Source organism: Ochotona curzoniae, unplaced genomic scaffold (assembly GCF_017591425.1).
Source record: "Ochotona curzoniae isolate NIBS_2020 unplaced genomic scaffold, NIBS_Ocur_1.0 contig_3498, whole genome shotgun sequence".
Taxonomy (NCBI): Eukaryota; Metazoa; Chordata; class Mammalia; order Lagomorpha; family Ochotonidae; genus Ochotona; species Ochotona curzoniae.
Genome location: NW_024465885.1, coordinates 30288878 through 30312759, shown reverse-complemented (window position 1 = coordinate 30312759; position 23882 = coordinate 30288878). Strand labels below are relative to the sequence as shown.

The 23882-nt window shown below is 37.5% G+C and overlaps 1 long non-coding RNA gene across 2 annotated transcripts in view; it reads right to left on the bottom strand.

The window, feature by feature from the left end:
* The window catches only part of LOC121156762, a 246426-nt gene that overhangs the window by 101574 nt on the left and 120970 nt on the right, over positions 1-23882 (bottom strand). For both annotated transcript variants that reach the window (XR_005883920.1, XR_005883921.1), the window contains exon 4: positions 1001-1069. This is a non-coding gene — a long non-coding RNA (uncharacterized LOC121156762). The remainder of the gene's footprint in view (positions 1-1000; positions 1070-23882) is intronic.

The following is a 23882-nucleotide window of genomic DNA, read 5'->3' as shown; positions in this document are numbered from 1 at the left end:
CTGACCAGCAAAGTAAAGAAAAAAAAACTAGGTCACCATTGTTTTTGTTTTGTTTTGTTTTGTTTTTCTGCTTATAACTGTGAGCCAAAGTAAAGAAACAACAGCAACCCAAATAAAAAAAGCCTGTGGATAAGAGAGAAGTATCCATGTGGGGGAGATGACATAACAGAAAACTTTAAAAATGAGAGGTTATTTCTATGGAACAATGAAAGCGGAAGATGAGTTTATTTGTGACTCAAATAATTTTGAAAAAAAATTCGCAAATTTTTCTTATCTTTTAACTTCATTTGCTATGAACTTTTACAAATACTTTTATAGATACCTTTTCAAAATACAAATTTAGTCACGCAATAACTAGAACTCTAAGAGTTTTCAAAGTGTTTATGAACCAACATTAATTGAGTGTTAATATTCTTTATTGGCAAGAATTATGGACAAAATTCATTTGACCTTGTAGAGAATGACAAAGGTAAAGTGTGGACAAATTTCTTTCATGCATTTTTATTCCTCTGAGCGACACTAACACTTTAAAGAGAATCACAAAGCACAATTTTACAGAGAAATAACTGAGATAATGATGAAAATTAATATATTAAAATTAGACCAATATTTGTTTTAACCACATTTGTCCAAAAATTGTTAAACTGTTATCTAAATCAAGTGCTACAATTTTTTTTGAAAAAAATTTCCATAATCTCCAGGTAAAAATTAATATACATACCATACGTATTGTGCATGTTCTCATATAAGCTGCCAATTATTTCATAGAAAACTTACCTTTTGGTTCCAAACCAAGGACTTCCAGTCTAGAAGAATGGTCCTAAGTGGGACCAATGAACACTATTTGACATTTCACCAGTCAAGAAATATTTGGATGTTATGCCCCAGGATAGAGCTACCAAGCAGTCTGCGGGACAGTTACCGTTGTGGGTGCACTTTATGCAGAAGCAACTTGTGAATAATCGCTAGGTTCACACGGGTCTATTCATGAGTCACTTACCATAGCATGTCCTTCATTTTCTTTGCTCAGATCTTGATCTTCAGACATTTATCATCTCAGAGACAGCTCCTAAAAAGCAGTTATAGATTTTAGTTGTTGCACTTACTCATACACATACATTTTTCAATCTGCCATCTAGATATTTAAACATAGTAAATCGTCTTTGCTTGATATTTGACGAGTGCATTCAAATCATTAAAATGTGTGTATTCGCCTATGAAAAGTGTTAAATCTGCTTTATTATTTTGTCCAAACAACTAACATCTGTGGATTTTTATTTCTGATTTTCTTTTAGTTTCTAGCACTTATTCAAAATGCAGAGCAGCTCCTAATTAGATCAAATAAAAAAAAGAGCATTAAGTCACAGAATTAAAATGTCAGAACATTTCTTTCATTGGCAGATCAATAACGAATGCAGCAATGAATTCAAACGGCAGGGTATTTCAAAAAGTTGAAAAATGCAATAATTTTAAATTTATTTATTTTGATTGGAAAGTATAATTTACAGAGAGAAAGCTCTTCCATCTACTGCTTCTCTCCCCATTGTCCACAACGGCCCCAGCAGAGCCAATCCAATCCCCAAATTCAGTAGCTTCTTGCAGATCTCCCGTGTGGAGGCAGAGTCCCAAAGCTTTGGGCCATTCTCTACTGTTATCCCAGGCCACAAATAGTATGTTGCAAGGAAAGTGGGGCAGCTGGGCCATGACCAGTGCTTATATGAGATCCTTGCACTTGAAAGGAGCAGAAAATGCAATTGGGTCACTGTGAGCCTGCTACGTGTAATTTTAAAAAGTTTATTTACCAAAAAAAAAATTCTTCTATGAAAAATATGTTTAGTGCTTGACACGGTAGTCTAGTGGATAATCTTCACCTTATAAACTGATGGATCCCATATGGGTGCTGGTTCATGTCTTACTTCACTTCATGTCCAGCTCCTTGCTTGTGACTGGGGAAAGCAGTAGAGAATGAACCTGCATAGGAGACCTGGAAGAGTCTCCTGGCTCCTGGTTTTGGAATGGCTCAGCTCAGCCCAGTGTAGCTACTTGGGGTGTGAACCAACAGATGGAAGATTTTTCTTCATGTCACTCCTTCTCTGTGTAAATCTGACTTTCTAATAAAAAATCAAAATAAATCTTTTGGGGGGCCTGGCGGAGTGGCCTAGCGGCTAATGTCCTCATCTTGAACGTGCCTGGATCCCACATGGGTGCCGGTTCTAATTTCAGCAGCTCCACTTTCCATCCAGCTCTCTGCTTGTGGCCTGGGAAAGCAGTCGAGGACGGCCCAAAGCTTTGGGACCCTGCACCCGTGTGGGATACCCGGAAGAAGTTCCTGGATCCTGGCTTTGGATCAGCATAGCATCAGCTGTTGTGCTCACTTGGGGAGTGAATCATTGGACGGAAGATCTTCCTCTCTGTCTCTCCTCCTCTCTGTATGTCTGACTTTCCAATAAACAAATAAATCTTTAAAATATATATATATTTTTGAAAAGAAGTATGGATTTCAATTTTTGCATATACACAAACAATTTTATATTCAATGAACTTATTTAAGTTTATTATTATTGGAAAGATTTACACAGAGAAGGACATATGGAGAGAAAGATCTTCCCTCTTTGGCTCACACGTCAAGTGGCCACAATCGTAGCTAGCTTCTTCCATGGAGCCAGGAGCTTCTTCTGCGGTTCCCACATGGGTGTAGGGTCCACAGGCTTTGTGTCATCCTTTATTGCTTTCCCAGGCCACCAGCAGGGAACTGAAAAGGAAGTGGAGCAGCCGGGATACGAACCAACATCCATGTGGGATCCTGGCGCAAGCAAGGAGAGGACTTCATTCACTAGGCTACTGTACCAGGGCCTCAGTGAACTTTTGAAAGTACCTTATGGCATGTGCTTTTCTTTTCTGCATTCACACATATTGTTTGAGACAACAATGTACTTAGCCATCCAATTTATTGATCTATTTAATTCAGGAGTGCATTATCTTACTCTAGGTTTATTGCTAATGTTTTATCATGGAATGAAGAACAAACAGATTGATCTGTGAATTCATGGAAAAATATGTTAATGATTTCCATATCATAGAGTATCATATTATCATCACTTCAAGGAGTAAGCACTTTTCTAGGTTTACCAAATAAACAGAACATGATAATAATAAACCAAGTGTGTTTTGTTTCACATTGATTCACAGCTCAGGACAAAAATGAGGTAATACGGAGCTTATAAAGAACACAGACAGCACTTGAAGGATTTACACCCAACAGAGAAAAAAATGTAAACATATCTGCAGTAAAGGATACAATGTGACACAATGATATTCATGGCAAACATGACCATCTTTTCCTGCTTTATTAGTAGGGGGGTTTACCTGAATTGGAAATTGTGCTCCATCCTAATGTAAAGTCACCACGACCAGACTTGGAGTGACAAAGAGGTGGAAAAAACAGTAAGAGAACGAGTTGGCATTGGGGCAGAAAATAATGTAGAATGGGAAAGGCTTATGATAACATCTCACCTTATTCCTACTCAGACAGGGGAAGGAAGAGAAATAAGAAGTTTATATTTAACTGTGGACTTTCTACAGTATTACTTGCCAAATATAATAATTCAGTAAGAGAACGAACCCTGCGATTGTAGATTACATTATATCTTTGCAAAATTAAAAAAAAAGGAAGGAAGGAATTAGGGAAAGAAGGAAGGGTACTGAGGGACAAAGAAAAGAGTGGAAGACAAATACAGATTTTTTTTAACTGGACCTATACAACACATGGATTCTTTTATCTTTATATAAATAAAGCATTTGTATTATAAGGAATCGTTGACAACTAATTTGGAAATTCTTATGAGAAATCCAGAACAAACATTTACAATGGAAGTCCAAATCTGACCCGAAGACTTGGTTACCTCCATAAAAGTGGTAACAGAAGTTTTAGGACCATGTGCATGGAATGATGAAAATGACGAGAGACATTCAAGAAACCAACAGCGGAATCACGAATGTGTTTCAGATAACACAGGGAGATTGCAGTTTCAAGAGAACAAGAATGACCACAGTTGTGAATTACGCACAGAGGTAGCAGAATTGACTCACAGAAATCCAGGTACACACCTTTAGGGAAGCAATGCCACTGAGGTAATGAGGAAAGAAATTAGACTCTCCAAAGTCAAGGAAAATTGGTCACTACAGGAAAGGGCCAAAATAAGTGAAATAACTAGTGAAAAGTCAGGCTCACGAATTTTCCTACAGGAAAAGTAGAGGAGGAAGATAAATACATTAAACTTATTTAACATTCAGTTTTATTATTTTTAATGTGGTTTTTCTGCTGTTACAGAAGGAGTGCAGCAAGCAAGGTTGGGCTATTTCATCTAGATTAAATGATTAACAACTGTGAGCAATTAAATGTCAGCATTTCTACTTGTCTCAAACAACCTGTCTACCAATTACTAAGGGAGAAAATATGTGTGTGGTTTCAGAAAAAAAAAACACCTTCATATCCTAAAAATATATATGTATTTTTTGACTAGAGAGGTCCCCTCATGTCCACAAAGGCTTATAGAACTCTGAAATATAATCTCATTATAAATCTTCCTAAAAGAATAATACAGGAAAAACACCTGCAAAGAAGAAAAACAACATATTTTTCTTCCTTTTTAGTGAAATTCTAAATTTGCTTTCTTACCACATTGAAAGCAATGCTTTAATTTAGGAAAGCATTTGGAAAAAGTATTTTCCACCCAAACATTACTCACAAATATTCTTAAAACTAAATATGCTTCCTAAAGGATGTAACTATTACTCACATTGAAGTTCTGCAAAATATAATTAGCTAGCTCTCTTTTGAAATATCTATGCCATTAACCATTAGGAAATACAAATGCAATGCTAAATGGGAGAAGACTGAGTTGAAGGTCTGCAATCATACATTCCCAGATTCAGAGAAAGGGTCTGTATGAGACAACCATGAGCACTCGAATAACTCAACGGATTAGATAGCAGGATTGTCTCAGCGCTTACACCCTGGTTTCAATGGTTTTCTCCCGGTTATGTAAGGTAGTAACATCTGTGGAGTGGGACTGCAAACTAGGAGATAGTTTCCACAGAATCTTTAAAAATGTTTTTAACTCTAAAATCATTTTAAAGTAAAAAGACTTTAAACTTCTAATTACAAGAACAAGTTTTCTGAAGAATAACATATGGAGAAAAAGCAAAATTGGTCTATATTATTGAAGTTTATTTTTTTAATTTCAGGCAGCCGAAAAATAAGTAAAACCCATTGGTAATAAGAAAGCATATCTCAAATCTCCAATATCATAAAGAAAAAAACAGATATTTAACTCTGAAGTAAGCTATGTGTATTTCAAAATATAAATAACTTGAAACACAGATTATTCTTTTTCAATCCACATTTTCATTTCGATCTGTCATCACCTATAAGGGATTCCAAAAGCCATTATTAGGTTTCACGCCATTTTTCATTTTGAGTATTAGCTCTGTGCAACACACTATCTTTCAAGAACAAAGCAGTCTCTGATTATGAAAATGTTTGTGAATATCATACAATATCTCCGAGGACCAGATTTTCATATGAAGTGTTAAAAGGGCAAACACAAGCACATTCCTGTGGAGCCAGAGCAAAGTGGGAACATCTGGATTACCTCGCAGAAACCAGGACAAGCAACTGTCACCATGGAAAGAATTGGGAGAGAGAGTACAGCGTCCTGATGGGTAAGGTTTTAGAAAGAGAAAAACCAAATCAAAGGAACAATATAGAAAATGACAGCATTGTTCTGATTACTTCAAACTGAAGGTAACGAAATTCCAGGAATGCAATTTCATAGCGTGACAGAATATGAGGAAAACAGTTTGGGAAGTAAAGAGTGTTGCAACTCTTAGCAACTTTTCCACTGTAAGTAAATACCAGCTCCTCTCACATTGAAGGCCATTTATTTGGAATATGGAATAAATATATTTCTCCCAGTTCACTGAACTTTCTTAGAACCCAAGGTAAGAAAGGTATGTTCAAGCTGCCTTCTCCAAAGCAATTCCAGCAAATCTGTAAGGTGTTGATATTTGCAAAATTCTCTACGTTCATTGCTTAGTATATTCTCAAGTAATATTCACTGTCTAATTTCTGAAAGATCAGTGTTTCAGGATTGTAGACCATCATCAATATCTGCCAAAATTTTACTGATGTTAAAATCTTGTTGACTGCATTTGGATCTCATTCTAGTAGTGATTTCATAGGTATTATAAAGTATTTACTCCACAATGATCGGGTTCTGGAGTGCCAGTTCATCAATGCTTTTATTTAGGAAGTACATATGTTTCCAGAATGGCATGATGGCTCAATTGAGTAATCCTTTGCCTTCCAGTGCCAGAAATCCATAAGGGTGTTGGTTTGTGTCAAATTGCTCTGCTTTCAATCCACCTCTTTCTTTGCGATTTGGGAAAGCAGTAGAGGATGACCCAAAGCCTTGGGACTCTGCAACTACATGGAAAACCAGAAGAAGTGCCAGGCTCCTAGCTTCCAATCAGCTCAACTCCAGCCATTGTGGCCACTGGGAAGTGAAGCAATAGATGGAAGATCTTTCACTTTTCTTCCTATAAATCTGTCTTTTCAAGAAATATGAATAGATCTTTAAAAGTACATGAATTTGATAACTTTTAACTTAAATATAAATACATTTCTTTCACATAGCAGGATATAAGAAACTAGAATATATTGTTGGAAATGATGTTATTTAATGAGAAATAAGACAAAGGGCATTGTCGCATAAATCAAACAAAACGCAGTATTCCTAATAATGCTAATTACAAAACTGTGAGTCATGGTACTGGTGACGCAGATCAGCAGGTAGACTGCCTGTGATGCTGGCATCCAGTATTAGTGCTGGCTGCTCTGGTTTTGATCCAGCTCTATGTTAATGGACAGAGAAAGCAGTGGAGGTGGCCTATGTGTTTTGGTCCTTGCCACCCATGTGGAAGATTCAGAGCAAGCTCCTGGTTCCTGGACTCAGCCTGGCTCAGCTGTGGCTGCCATCTGGGGATGAATAAGCAGATGGAAGATCCATCTCTTCCCCTCTCTCTGCACACAGACCCATACACACATATGAAAGAAAAAAGTCAACGAAACGAAACTGAGCTTGGCTTAAGAGAAAACTTTTGTCCAAGCAATTATATTTCTATGTGTATAATGTTTAAATTTAATTTTAAATTTCCTTTAATGTTTTTCAATGAATGCAATGTATTGGAAAATTTTTCCTTTTTGTTAAAATGTTTTCTAACATGGAAATCTATGTGTGGGGAGAAGATGAGAGTTAATAAACAGATATATCTCTTTCTGTCAATTTTGCTGGGATAAGGTCTGTTTTGCTAAGTAGAACCCTGAATTTTCTTTCCTTACAGCATGATTAAACCATTTACAGAAAGCTTGGGTTTGAGACATAGTAAGATAAAGATCTTCAAACGAACAGGCACTGTGTCAAACTGAATCAACGAGCTCAGAATCCCAGCTAGTTTCCATCACATGTGACTGAGATCCAAGAATATGGACCATCTTCCACTGCATTTCCAATCATGTTAATAAGTAGCTGAATTGAAAAGGTGTTAGCAGGGACCGAAATTGGCACTCTAACCTGCAATGCTATTATGCCAGGTAGTGGCTTACCCAGGTATGAAACCACATCAGTCTGTAAATCATTTTAAATGATTATCTCATAGAGGATTTTGAAACAAAAAGAAAAGAAACAGAATAATAGGAAATTAGGAAAGCATGCCACTAGATTAAATTCAAATGACTTAAAACAAAGAAATAAAAACAAAGCAATAATATGGAATGATTTGTCCATTTCACAGTTTCTTAATTCATGCTGCAATCCGACCTATTGCATACATCCATGAAATAGAAAGCTAGTAGGTAGTTAAGAATTTTGGTTAGTGGGATCTTAAAAATAACAGAGATTTCTATATCAATTACATTATGGTACTGTAGATTGAAAAATTAAAAATATAAGGATTATTTTAAAGTGTATGGAATTATTATGAAAAATGCATACTTTCAAAATGATTGACCCAAATAAATGTTTTGTAATACTACTGTTTTCCGCAAACTCTGAAATGCCTTTATATCTTTAGGGCCAGCAGTAATGTCTGAGTGTGCACAAAGAATGATAATAAATGAAAAACATCAGTACATTAAAAATTCATTTGAAACTGCCAATATCTATTCATCTGATTGTTTTACTGAGAAATTCATACATATTCTTTCATGGCAAAAGGACTGAGATTAAAACTATCTATGATTTACAACATCATATTTCTTTATCACACATATGCTTACTAAAGATCTGAGGGGCGACTGTGTGGTCACCTGGCAGCTAAAGTCCTCGACGTGCACATGTTGGGATTCCATATGGGCGCCAATTGCAGTCTCAGCAGTCCTTTCTCTTCGACCTCCCTGCTTGTGACCTGGGAAAGCTGTCAAAGATGGCCCAAAGCTTTGGGACCCCGTATCTACGTGGGAGACCCTGAAGAGACTCCTGACTCCTGGCTACAGATTGGCTCAGCTCTGGGCATTGCAGCCACTTGGAGAGTGAATCACTGGACAGAAGATTTTCCTTTCAATCCTTGTCTCTGTATATTATAATTATTTCTGTTTTAGAGCCATCTCAAATAAACACTAATATAATCCTTTCTCAAGTGGATGGCTTAATTGCCAATCATGCAGCAGACAGGATATTCTCTCTAAAAAAAGCTCATTTTGTGTTTTGCTGGAATATTAATGGAATAAAATTGCTGCAGTAATTAAAACACACATATGAAATGTGAATTTTTAACAAATCATAGGAAACCATTTTCAGAAGCATATTGTTTTTTTAAAGTGCACTTTTAAGATTAGATTCTTTTGTGGAAAGAACACACACTGAAATAATGATATTTCATGTACTTTTGTTTGGAATTCCACCACAGAGACTGAGAACTATGGGGGAACAAAGATAATGGGCACCACGATACAGCTACGAGGAAATACTGATTTCTAGAGCTCCACAGCATAGTGCAGCGACTACAGTCTGCATTAGTTACGTACAATATGAATACCTGCAACAATGAAACCAGGGGGCTGCATATTTAAGGAAAAAATGGGGAAATGAAAATGTTATTGTCTATAATCAGCTCATGTTTTATGTATACATGAAATATCCAAGTATCATATGGTAATAAAAATTTTGAATTTTAAAATTTTCTTTTAAAGCAAACTGCTCATTGTTTAGGACTGCACTATTTAGTCATAAAAAGAACAAACAGAAGTAAAATTGTAGGCATCTATTAGTTGTGAATGTTGCCTGTCTGAATTCAGCACTTTGGTATGGGAGGATAAGCTGCAACCTGTAGTGCCAGCACCTTATATGGACACCAGTTCTAATTCCAGCTGCTTCCCCAGCTACATGGGAATAGCCTGGAAAAGCAGAAAAGGTTAGCTTAAGTGCTTTGGGCCATGAACCCACCTAGGAGACCAGGAAGAAGTTCCTATTTCCTGGCTTCAGGCCTGGCACAACCCTGACTAATGCAGCCATTTGGGGTATTAACTTGTGGATGGAAGACCTCTCTCTCTTCTCTGTCTCTGCCTTTCTAATAAAATAAAATAAATAATTCTTTATAAAATAAAAAAAGAAAACTTCATACCAAACCACAAAAGAGAAATTAGTACAAAGGCTACATGTAAGTCATGACTAATTTGAGATGTGTGATGATTTAAAATATGCAAACCATCTTGAATGTTAGCTATTCAAGAAGTAAGCAAAGTGCCAGGTGTTTGACATTTAAATAGTTAAAATGTCCAATGTTTTTATTGTTGTGTTCAAAAGGGTTCTCTTTTTCATAAAATAATAGATTTTAAAGGTTAATAATAGAATGATTGGAGCTATATTAAAGTTTAAAGGACTTTTTAAAGTACAATATCCACACACACAATTTCTTATCATGCAAGTTTAATTATATATATATATATATGTTTTTAGAATTTAGAAGCAGTTTCTTAAGTATCATTAAAATATCACAAAGCTTTATTAGCGGGATGGCATTGGTATTAAATATTTTAATCAAGAAACATGGATGTGTTTTCTAGTTAACAAATATTTTAATAGACCATATTTATTCAAGTTTTAACATCAAAAAAACCCAAAAAGTGCCAGTGAACTTTAAAAAGGTTTTTGAAAAACTTAGCAAATTAAATAAAATTTAAAAAGTTCGCAGAAATGTTTATGGCTATGTAGATAATTGTGAGCTACCCTTTTGATGAGAAGGAGAGATTAGATGGGGAGGAAAAGTAACATTAAATAGCTTAATGTTACATTCTATAATACATTTCATAGCATACTTTCAAATTTCAGAGAATGAATCTATCCTCCACAAAACTGTTCTAATCTTAAGCAAGACGTTATTGAGAAACTTGCCTTGCTATCACAAATTCCATCCTTCTAATTAAAAATGTAGCAAATCTATTTTAAGTTTTTAAATCTATCATCTTTTTGAAAGAGCAACAGAAAGAGACAGAGAAGAACTTTTCCCCTCTGTCTCTGCTGATCGAATCCAGAAGTAGCAACAACACCCAGGGTTGGGCCACGATCAAGCCAGGAGCCAGGAACTCCATCTCGGATTCCCACATGGGGAGAGGGACCCAGGTACCTGGGCCATCTGCTGCTACTGAGCTGGTCCACTGCACAGCAGGTGCAACTGGAACTATTGCTCAAAAATGAGAAGACAGCATCACAGACTGTAATTTGACTTGCTGCTCCACATCATCAGCAATTGATTTTACATCCTAAACCTCAGAAACAAAACTTTTACCAATTCAGCAAACACTGATTGGAACACAAATAATATCACCGGGTAATGTTTGATCCATCTTTCAGAAACAGGAGAGCATTTCACTAAGAGGCATTTGCAACCCCTTTATATGTCTTCCTCTGAGTTAAAAGGAGTCTTTTACTTGAAAATTTAAATCTGTATTTGTTTTATTAGAGATGGAAGCTATATAATGAGTAAACCTTCAAAACTCAAGCATAATTTTTTTCTTCAGATTATCAAATTATACAGTATACAAGTTCTCTGAATCATCTAAGAATTGTTATTACAAAGATAATTTTAATATATATCAATATAATATTTATGCTCTGTATAAAAATATTTTTAATAACTCCAACTAAAACATTTGGTGAAATATTATTCCTTAAGCCAAAGATATTTATTAGATAGATCATAAATTTATGTTTTTTTAAAGATTTATTTTTTTATTGAAAAGTCAGATATACAGAGAGGAAGAGAGACAGAGAAGATCTGTCCAATGATTTACTTCCCAAGTGACCGCAATAGCCAAAGCTGATCCAATCTGAAGCCAGGACCCAGGAGCCTTTTCAGGGTTTCCAACATGGGTGCAGGGTCCCAAGGTTCTGCACTGTCTTCAACTGCTTTCCCAGGCCACAACAAGTGGGTTGCTGGATGGAAAGTAGGGCTGCCGGGACTAGAACTGGCACCCATATGGGATCCTGGCATGTGAAAGGCAAGAACATAAGTTGCTAGGCTACCATGCTGGGTCCTTAGAAATTTATCTTTAAAGACAATTTACTAGCAAAGTATGAGGACACATTACTATTAATAACTTTCAGCTTTAAACCCAATCTAGCCAAGGGCTTAATTTAGGCTTCAAAAATTAGAAGCACCTTTCATATTTTATTCAATGTAATATAGTTCAAAAATATCATCCACAAAACATATTAAATTATAATTATATTGCATATAAAGATGATCATTTCAATATGTAAGAATTTTTTTTTTATAATTAAGGGAAATGGATATTTGGCTAGGAGACTTTAAATTGCAGATTCTCTCATGTGGAAACAAGTTCAAAGCAACTGGTCTTTTTGTTATTCTGGAACCCCTGGTTCAAAGACCTAAGCCAACATATCCTCATGAGACCACCTGGTATTTATTTCTTTTCATATCTCCTGTTGAAGCCATGGCAGCCATAAGGCACAGCATCATAGCACATGTCAAATGAAATACCCATTTTTCTGTTTTTTCTTTAAGAGTACTATCCTCAAGAACAAAATGAGCCTTACTGAGCAGCAGAAAAATCCCACCACAAAGGGTTGGCGGCATTCTCTAAATGACAAATGATTTTAGCTTGGAAACTGAACGCTAAATGAAATAGTTATTTATCAATCAACAGCCCTCGTCGCTGAAGCAAATTGCTTAACATTTACGCAAAAATAACACATTTGGGTTGAAAAATCTGTCTAAAATTATATTTTAACAAATCAATGTGCTTATTACTTAGCATAAATTTAAAAAAATACTATCTTGGTTTTATATCATAGTCTAACATGTACAATATTTGCTACAGTGCCTATCCCGCACTAAATTATTGTTTTTTATTATCATTACTTTATGACAAGCAATATTGAATTAGGGGCATTCCAATAAACTTTAAAAGGTAAAAATCTTAATCATGTTAGATTTTCAATAAATCAAACTGGTTGAACACATTTACATGGACATGAATCATCAGATAAAAGGCACTTACTCTCAGGTAATTTTCTTAGTAATGTAGGAAGATTTGTCAATTGGAATACAGAGGCTTTTCTTTCAGCCAGTGACAAGGGAATTGATGAAATATGCACTTCCATTTCCATCCCCACCACTACTGCATGACTAGCACAGGCAATGAGTGAGACAGTGCTTAAAAAAGAGATGGGGGTTTCCTTGAAATTGTAAACAAATAGATTTTTTTCTCTAATAGCTAAAAGAAGAAAAGATATCAAACAAATAAAATGCATTTGCTTAAAGTGATTGAACACAAAAAGGATTGTCTGCAATTAACATATCATGTACATAAATTGTATGCAAACAGTTCCATAAAAATCATTTGAAGAAAAGACTCCCATTGGGCATGTGCAATAGAACAAGTTGGGGACATAGAAAGAAGCCAAGGGAACAGTTTCACTTAGAAACAAGAAACGATGCTTGCTTGCTTTCTTAGTAGCTCCTGCCTGAGTATTTCATACATACAGTGTAGGGAGAACCTGGTGAAAACAATCAGGTAAGGGAATATGGAATTGTATCATAAAATGATAATAATAAAATGTAAAAAAAAAAAAAAGAAAGAGAAAAGGAGCCAAAGAAGGCAAAAGTGCTTGCCCCCTGATAACCACATGGAGCTCCATGGCCCAATGGGAACTGTTGTAGTCATTTAAAGAGTCAACAGGAAGGTAGAAGATCTCTCTTATTCTCCAACTCTGCTTTTCAAACAATAAAATACACCTTTTAAAAAGAAAAAAAAAACGTAGAAAAGATACTTAAATCACCTATTTTTAAAAGCATCATTCACTAAATTTGATGTGTCCTTTTCTCAGCTAATTTTGTTCATTGTTTGCACAAAACCCCACATCAATGACATATTCTACTAGGGCACAGAATGTTCACAGAAACTAATTAAACAACAAAAATCCTCTAATAGATGTTTACAGAACTCTTGTTATTTCTGGCAAAGTGCCGTGCATGTTCCCAGACCATCCAATTTAGCAAAGCATCAACAAAAGCATGTTTTCATAAACTTATCAAACTATATCACCTGATGGGATTCAGCAATGAAAGCACAGAAAACATACCACAGTAACTTGATATCTATAAGCACCATGCAAATGAAAAGAAAGTAGAAGATATGGATGATTACAAAACTCTCTGACAAGTGCTTTGTGAAATAAATAGTTAGATAATCCATCCTGTAGTTGTTCTTCTAAGAGGAGACAAAACAGGAATGAGACAGAAGGCCAGAGAAAACAGTATGTAAGAAATCATTGGGAGAAAATTTCCAGAAATAGTATTTGGAACCGGTAACAGTCAAGCATTGGAGGCAAGAGAAGAAATAGCTATTCAGAGTCCCACACATAAGGAGAGACTTACTCAAGACACATGGCAATACACAGGAAAGGAAGAAAGGAAGATATTCAGCCCAGGGCTACCGTGCCTCCTCAAACCTTCATACATTTTTTTTTTTTTTAGAAATCGTAAATATAACTCCTTTCTAGTAAATACTGTATTGTTTTACCAAGAGAGCTTATGATTCTTTTTAAACATCATCACAAAGTTTGGTCACAGTTCTGGACTCAATTTACTTAACACTCTTTCTTTCAAAATGAGAGTTCTCTTGGGATTTGTGTAACATTTAACCATCATGCCATTCTTAGGTCCCATTATAGTAATTATAAAATATAATATTCACTGTTTTTTTTCTATCATTTGTTTAAGGACAATTTGTATATCAATTCAGTGTTTCCTTCCAACATTTTTTATTACATTCTTTGCTCACATACATATTGAAACTACTTTTGATGACATCTGAATTTTGTAGAATATGTTGGTTCACGTGTCCATTATTGCCTGACCCTCTCTAACACATTGAAGAATCTACATGTTACCTCTGCATGTGTGGCATAATTTCTGTCCCACTTTACATAGTCTTCCCACACTTGGATTTAACATATTCATGCATTCAAAAATTACTGCATTCTCTATTGTTTCCTAACCATTTAAAACTTCAAATTGCTATTCTGAGGTGAAATTACATTAACAAGATGAAGCAATGTAGCAGCACCGTTGCTTTACTTTGAAGTCATCAGAATGAAGTCAGAATAGAGTTATTCTCCAAAAACTAAAATGGCATTGATCTAAGTGGGAAAGCGGTTGTACTTAGAATGAAATCTAACATAGTTGTTAACCAAAAACATGAATGCATATATTTGCATATTTAGGTGTATAGTTCATAAGATGAAAATACATATTTCAGTATCATAAGCACACATGCATTTATATACATCTTTGAGTACATGTGTGACTAGAGGTATTGACATATATAGGCTAAGTATCCAAATCTTACCCAAATCTTTTGGGATCATGACTGCTTCCATTTCTAACTTTTTCAATTTTAGAATGTTGCAATATTCATAATAATCTAGTTTGGGGATGAGACTCAAATTGAAACTCATATACACTTTATACACATAGATTGAAGGAAATTCTGCAAAATATTTTTCATCAAAATGTTTTTGACTACGACCCATCAGAGAGTATGATGTTGGCTATATGAGATTCCACGTCAATGTTCAAAAAATTTAGATTTTGTAAAACTTTGGCTAATGCATTTCCAGATTAATGATGCTCAGTTTGCATGTATTACACCCGTGTACTCACATATTTGTATATGTAAATACACATACATATTCAAATACACAGCTACATGCTGACTCACTGCTTGAAAGGACACTTAGTTCACAGTGAGAAAAGTAGAGATGGAATAGACAAAGAAACCTTGTCTCCAAAAATCTGAGAGCACATAGAAAGCCAAGAGTGTAATCAGAGTTGGCTTTCCTTTTAGCTTGTGTTCTTACCCTGTTGATAGGAGGGATTAGTGGAAACAAAGGTGTTTTCTGTTGGTGCTTGGTGTCCTTTTGGACTCTGTTTCCTCAGAGGTAGCAAAGGAGGAAAATCCACTAAGAAGCAAGATTTGGAAACATCCTAGTTCTGAAACCACTGGGAGTTGCAGCTACAGTGCCTCCAGGACCACCTATGGGCCCCAGGAGTGGTGCTCAAGCGTGCCACGGGACTCTGTTAGCAAACTCCAAAAGCTCATGTGGAAAAGAACAGGATGGATTGAAAGTGCCATTCAAGCAGCAGCATCCTGAAGTAGCACCCTCAAGATTAAACAAAGAATTTTCCTGAATTTGTCTGAAACATTCTTGTGTTTTCAATAAACAATTGTTTCATGCTGATAACTAATGACTCAAGGCAATTACAGAGAACCTGTTTGCTTCAGTTTAAACTCTATGGCTAGAGGGCAACTTTACTTAGCAGTACAAATTATTTCTAAATATGGGAAAAGACAGGTGGTCACTGTAGAACGTTACACCGAAAGATCTTTTTCCTTTCATAAATGGAGCTAGCTCTTTGAAAGAAAGAATGCTCTAGTAGCATTCAGGGTTAGGGTTAGTTCAGCAGTAGTGAGAACACAAGGACACTGGACTGTTCTTTAAAAACAAGAAAAATGTCACAGACTTCCCTCTGTGCTATTATGAATCTTTAATTACTTTGCATTCCACAGGGTATCCAAGAAACACCGGTGCTTTTTTTTTTTACTATTTAGTTACTTAGTATGAGTTGTTCTTAATAATTTATCATAGTCAGCATTTATAATTGAAAGAATGTAAAACAAACTCCTAATCTCCTTGAATCCCCCTTGCTTTGTGCATCTAACGTGGCTGATGATGACATCAGGCACAAACAGCTGTTAGAAGACTTTGATTGATGAGACCATTCTAAAGTAAATGAAAATATGATACAATGGACACATGCTGTTATTTTGAGCGACAATTTTATTTTGACAAAAGCATATGGAATGCCTGTTCCGAAACAGTTGAACATATTTGGAAAAGAGGAAACACTGCCCAATAAATTAGGTGAAAGTCTTGAGTAGCCAGCATGCAATCCAACATAACTACAATTTCATAATATCCAATGCTGTGGGTACTGTTGCTGATAAAACTTACCAGAAACCAAATATAGCATATTCTATAGTTTAACTGTGTACCTGCACTTGAGATTTAAAAATTAATGTTTTCTGATGCCAGTTTTGTCAAATGTTTTGCTGTGGTGGAAATACGTTGTCACAGAAAATTTTCATAGGAGCTGGCTAATTTGAGGAATAAAATCAAAACAATTCAAGGGAGGTGAGAGGACTAGCCAGTTACAAATACGAGGGTTAACAGGAAGTGTTCCCAACTCAACACTCTCCCTGTGACAAGTAAGGCAGAACCAGATGCAGGACAAGGGAATAAAGGACACAGCACAGATGAAATTCATTTTCCATGAAAGAATTAGGGAGCAAACTACCATCATGCAAGAGGCATTGTACTTTTCTTGTTTCACGCTCTTTGGGTTACGACACATTCATCAAGTCAAAAGAGAACAATCTGGCCCTTTTGTGAATTAGTATGTCGCAAACTATATTCCAGAGTGAAATTGAACATCTAGATTTTTAAAACATGGCCACTCCAGTGAACACTGAAATGTTTCACCTATCTTTCGAACACTGGCTAACTTGGTACGATTGTGGTGATTTATTAAAATAAATGTTCTTTCCCCAATGGTAATCAAGAAAGGATAGTGTTTCCATAGTGGTTCCATAAGGGACACTGCCTAAGTGCCATTTTCCCTAATGAACCCCCGTTACCACTGCAAAACTCACAATGGTGTAGACCTGCCTGTCTGTAGGTAGTCATTATGGCATTGGAATATGAATCTGTAAAAAAGCAACGAAGTGTCCTAAGATGCTCTGGATTATCCAAACTCAGCAGTATTGCAAGCCTAGGATTCTACAGCTGTTCCCAACTTTCTGTTTTTACTATTGCCTTGAGGAAGTACTTCCTGTGTCAGACACATGGTATACCATGACTGACACAATCCTTACAGTTTTCTATCCAGTCTTCTATCTCACAAAAGTGAGACTGCCATATGGATACAAATGCACTATTTACAAACATTCATCCGGCTGCCTCCTGAAGCTCAATTTGAATAGCATAACCATTAACCAGCTCTACATTTTCCAGGAGAGAATTTGAAAGACAGAATGAAAGACATATGCATCTCGAAGTTACAGATATCACATGAACTTGGACAAAAGAATCAACCAAGCCATTTCTTTTTTTTTTTTTTTTTTTTTTAAAGATTTATTTTTATTATTTTTTATTGGAAAGGCGGATATACAGAGAGGAGATACAGAGAGGAAGATCTTCCGTCCGATGATTCACTCCCCAAGTGAGCCACAACGGGCCGATACTATGCCGATCCGAAGCCAGGAGCCTCTTCCGGGTCTCCCACGCGGGTGCAGGGTCCCAAAGCTTTGGGCCGTCCTCAGCTGCTTTCCCAGGCCACAGGCAGGGAGCTGGAAGGGAAGTGGGGCTGCCGGGATTAGAACCGGCGCCCATATGGGATCCCGGGCGTGCAAGGCGAGGACCTAACCACTTGCGCCACCGCGCCGGGCCCCAAGCCATTTCTAATGAGGTGATATATTGCTCTAGTTTTTTTTTCTTGTACACTATTGTATTTTAATATTTTTATATTTTAAATTGTACAATAAATGCATATTACTAGTCATACTTATATAAAAAAGAAGGAGTTCTTCAATCAAATGAGATTAGGCTCAGTGCCTTTTCTAGTCCAGGATATCACTCACTAGAGGAGTTGTATTGCTGCTGGAGACAAGTTTTGCTGCATTCCTCATGGAAATACCAAAGAAGCTGCATGATGGTACTTAGAAAACATAAAATGTGTGTTTGCTCCTATTCTCTGTTTTGCACTCACTACATAAGAAAATTGAAAAAAAGACATTAATAAGTTGAAGCAATAAGAAACATTTTCTTCTAGTTATTAAAGCATGCAGTGAGGTAGAAATACAGGTCATTTGTATATTCAGTCATTTTTTTGTGAGGTTTTAAACTGAGCAATAGTACAAATATTGTAGAAAGTATAAAACTGTACTGGACACTTTTAGTTAGAGCGTATGTAAGCATTCATTAGAAGTTTTGCTTTTTTTTCATGAACTTTTTTCCCTTCTATTTTTAATCTTATGATAAAATTCCATAGGCTATTAAAAGTTCTTTCACACATAAGAAATGTATCCAACATTTATTTGCTCTTAAATACATTTTTACATGTTAGGTTTTCCTCCATTACATGAAATGGAAGAATGTTCTATTTTGAGTCTTTTGTTACTTTATATTTCACAGATGTTTCAATAAAACTTTTAAATTATAAAAATAAACACTGATTCTGGTGTTACAATATTTATTTACATAGCAAGGGTGGTCCCTAACATGTTTCCATGGTGTGTCCACTATTTGTTATTGGAAGAACTATTCGCAGTCCTGCCACAAATATTTTAACAGGGTAAAGAAACAGTTAATCAAATACGCTTGGATAAACATTAATATGCTTTTATCTCTAGTCTGAATAAGGTAATTATTGCGTTTATCACCAAGTGGACACTTTTTATCTGAGAAACTCAAAGTGATCCTGAGAAGCAGGTTGTTTACTTTGTACAAATAAATTTTTCCATTTGCGGCACAGTTATCTAGGCTGCTGCTTTTGATAAGGGCGATCCATTTCAGGGTGTGAGTTTAAGTGCTGTTTGCTTGGTTTCCAAATCATCTTCCTGCTAATGTGCCTATGAAGCAATGAAAGATGGCCTAAGTTAAAAAAAAAAAAGAAAAAAGATGGGCCCCTGTCACACACATGAGGGATCCAGAAGGTTCTAACTTCCTGGGCCCAGATCTGGTTGTTGTGGCAATTAGGTAAATAAAACATTCGGTGGAAATGTCTATCTTTTTCTGGTTTTCCTTGTTGCTCATATCTTTCTTATAATTCTGCCATTCAAATACAAAAACATTTTGTTTAAGAAAGAAATCAAAGACTAATAGGAACATGTTATCAAACATCGGAATATTGATATAATTTAGGTGCACAGTGAGTTTAAGTAGACTATAATGTCTGGAATGTCATTGCATCCTTGGGACTAAATTTAAGTAAAATAAATGGATTGAACCATTTGGTTTCCAGGAATATGGGTGTATCAGGGCAAACAAGATCTTAATGGCTAGGCAGTCTGAAATCAGAATTTCCTTCTTAGTATAATAGAAGCTGTGATGTGGTTTTAGCAGAGGGTAATGACTTATATTTTAAAATGATTATTTTGGCTGTTATGTGAAGGATCCATCATAATGTTACGAAGATAGAAGCTGCAACAGCAGGTCACTGCATTGGTAACTTCATTTCCAGACCCTTCTAAGAGCTTCCAGTTTCTATGGAAGTCAGTTTTCTCATTGAGCACAAAAGATTAGAAACAGAGTTCTATTGTGTTCAAGCGTAGATATGGTATTCAGAGCAAGGACAGAAGCTAAAGGAAATAAATGTTGTAACAAACAGGCAAGCATTAGCTGTCAAAGCAGCAATCACAATTCATTCAGTTCCCTCATCTGAAAAATGCTAGCAGAAAGTTAACATGGACCAGGCACAGAACTAGCTGCCAGGATTGCAGAGGTACGTCATACGCGCAACATTTGCCATGCAATAAATACTTCACAACATTCTTTAATGTATTAACTGGGTTTTCCTCACACAGTATAAAATATACCATATTATTTGCCATTGCACGTATGATAAAACCAGAGAAGAGGTTAAAATTATTTTTCATGATGATTCAACCAGATCATTTATGCAGTAGGGACAGATGCAACATTTTGAGAACCATTACACAGCATAGTGCATAGAGCTAATAATGAGATTCACACATTTCAATATCTCTGGGAGTAATTTTAAGTTTTCATTGTTAATACATGAAGTTACAGATGTACTGGTTAACTTGATCTTCTCATATTTTTTCCAGCAATCTTATTAACATTTGTTCTTCAAATATTTATTTATTTATTTATTTATTTATTTATTTATTTATATATTCAAATTATGCATGCATTTAGGCATATATACACATATATATGTACACATACACACATATATATAAAATATATATATAAACTAAACATATATATATAAACTAAACTATATATATATACATATATATAAACTAACAAAAGGAAAGTTACTTCTTCATGTTAACACAGGTATTACAAGGCAAAACAGGGTTTCAAGCTTAAAGAGTCTAACTCCAAAACATAAATGTTTATCATGCAGTTCTAGGGACTTTTTGAAAAATAAAACAAATGTTTTCCTTATTTTTAAAACTTATTAAATATTAGGGCCCATCACGGTAGCCTAGCGGCTAAAGACCTTGCCTTGAATGTGTCGGAATCCCATATGAGTGCCAACTCTAATCCTGGCAGCCCCACTTCCTATCCAGCTCCCTGCTTGTAGCCTGGGAAAGTAGTGGAGGATAGCACAAAGCCTTGGGACCCTGCACCACATGGGAGACCTGGAGGAGCTCCTGGCTCCCAGCTGCGGATCGGTGCAGCACCAGCCACTGCGCTCACTTCGGGAGTGAATCATTGGACGGAAGATCTTTCTCTCAGTCTCTCCTCCTCTGTGGATATCTGACTTTGCAATAAAAATAAATAAATCTTTTTTAAAAAACATATTAAATATTAGGTAAAACTATAAAGAAACTTATTAAAAGTCAAGTATCAATTTTGCAAGAGTGTATGTTTGAGAGCTTAATCACATATGAAATCTCGGTCTGGGAGTGGGCCTTGTGGGAGAAATTGGGAAACTCCCTTGGTTGGCCATAGCTCCCACTGACAAACATGTGATTCAGGCCAGGGTATTGGTCAGGTTGGGAAGGCAGCCCCACCCATTGGCAAGCATGTGGGTCAGTTCTGGAAGGGGTCACACTGGGCAGGGCTAGAACCACCTTAGCTCTCTGGCATGTGCAAGAGCCAGGCTGGAGAGTAGGTCATGCCGAGCTAGGCTATTACATCTACTGGTTTGCATACGCCAGGAATTGGAGCAGACTGGACGGGGCTAGCCTGCAGAACCCACCAGCAACAGTTGGGACTGAGGGAAGGCCTGGACAGATCAAGCTACAGCATCTGATGGCAAAGGCCAAGATAGGGGAAGGGCTACATTGAGCTGGGTCAGAGTAACCACTAGCATGCACAGAACATGTGGCTGGGAACAGGCCTGGTGGAGAAGATAAGGGGAACCCCTGGCTGGGTTGTGGTTTTCACCCCTGAGCACAGGAGCCAGATTGGGACAGCGTTCTGGGCTGGACATGGCTGCAGTATCCTTTGGCATGGGTATGGACTAGGTCTGGGTTACGCCAGAACGGGCAAGGCTCCATCACCCATTGGTGCTCGTGAGAGCCAGGGTGGGTATAGAATGGGTTGGCTAGATTTTGGCACTTGCTGAATCACAAAAGAGTTGTATCTCGGTGTTGACCAGGTGTGGCTGGGTTGTAACACCCAACAGTAGGAACTGCAACAGGTGCATGCTGGTTTGGTAAGGCCTATGTTTCTGCCAGGACAGGAGGTAGACTATGACAGTCTGGGCTAAGGGCCCACTGGTGTGTGCGAGTTCTATCATTGGGAGGATGTCTGATAGAGGAAGATGGGGAGCTCCTTTGTCAGGATGTAATCCATGCAGTTGAACACAAGAATCATGGCTGGGAGCAGTCCAGACCAGGCCTGATTACAGTACCTGCCAGCATATGCGTGCTTCAGGACTGGGAGTAGACCAGGCTGGGCCAGTTCATGACACCCACTGGCAGATCTGAGAACCAAAGTGGGATAGAGAATAGGTTGAGTCAAACTACAACACCAGCTAGCCCACATTAGGGACAGGACTGGTAGGTGTCTCGGCTGGGTTGGGTTGTTGTTGGTACCCACCAGCATGAGTTAGAACTGGGGGCAGATCATGTCATGCCAGGATACAACACCTGTGATCAAATGCCGAGGTGAGACAGATCATGCCAGACTGGGTCGTAGCACCCACCAGCACACATGAGACCAAGAGGGGATTGGGGAAGGATGCGAGCCCAGCAGGGAGACTACAGGAACCTCTCACGCTTGGCCACTGCTCCTATACGTAAGCCTGAGTAGTGGAACCAGGGGCAAATCAGGCCAGGTAGCAGTGCAACAAACACCTGTTGGCCTGCATGTGAGCTGGGTTGAAGAGACACCCAGGCTGGGCTCACTGACTGCATCCACTGGTACATGTGTAAGCCAGCGTAGGTTCAGGCTTGTTGGGCTTTGCTGCAACTTCAGGTGGCAAAAGCTGGGATGGGGGCAGATTCTGTCAGACTTGTCTTCAGAACCACCTGATGACTGCAAGATCTGGTAACACCTCTCTGATGGGCTACAACTACCACTGGTGAGTATGAGAATCATGGCTGGGGGCAGACCTGGCTAGACAGGTAGTACAACCATCCAGCATGAGTATGGGCTGGATAGTGGAGTCAATTGGGCTGAGGTAGCCTGCAGCACACATTGATGTGCACAAAAGCTGAATGGGATTTGGGACAGACTGCGCTAGCCTGCCTCATATATTGTCAAGGATAAGAACTAGTAATGGGACTTGGCCAGGCTGGGGGTCCTGGGGGCCACTCCAACTAGGCTGCAGTTCCCACCAATGTGTTTGATGGCCAAGCATGTGGTGGTCAGGGTTGGGTTGGGCCACAATATCCACTGGTTTGCACAAGAGATGGAATTTGAGATAGAAGCAACCCAACAATTATAACTACCAGAATGTGTATATGTTGCCATCGGTCAGAGACTGAGCAAAACCCCATGCTGGCAATCACACGTAAGAGTCAGGTCTGGGAACATCTCCGAGGAGGTGTCTGTGGAGATCCTATCAGTAGAACTGTTGGACTCAGAACTCTAACCCCAGGGAGCATCATAGGACCTGTGATCTGAGCATGGAGTGTCAGAATTGAACCTCCTAAGTGGCCATGATAAAGCAGTGGATGGCATGCCCAGAAGGACATGTTGGATATGACAGTCCTTTTGAGCCTGAAAAGGGTGTCTGGTACAATCACAGAGGAATGAGACTAGAACAAAATGCTCAGCTACCCCAGCCAAGAGTTGATAGCAACTATCTGGGTGAATGGAGATTCTGGGATGGACTGTGTCAGCAGATAGATCTTGGAAGAATTTCCTCATTCATGGATTGGCGAGACTGACAGCATCGCAGAACTATCAAAACCACTCTATCGGAACCCTTGGAGCAGGGCCTATATTGGAGACCCTGGGATGGCATTGGGTGGCCATTTCCCATTCCCAGGTACTAAGCAACAGGGAGTGTGTCTGTGGCTTCTATACTAATTT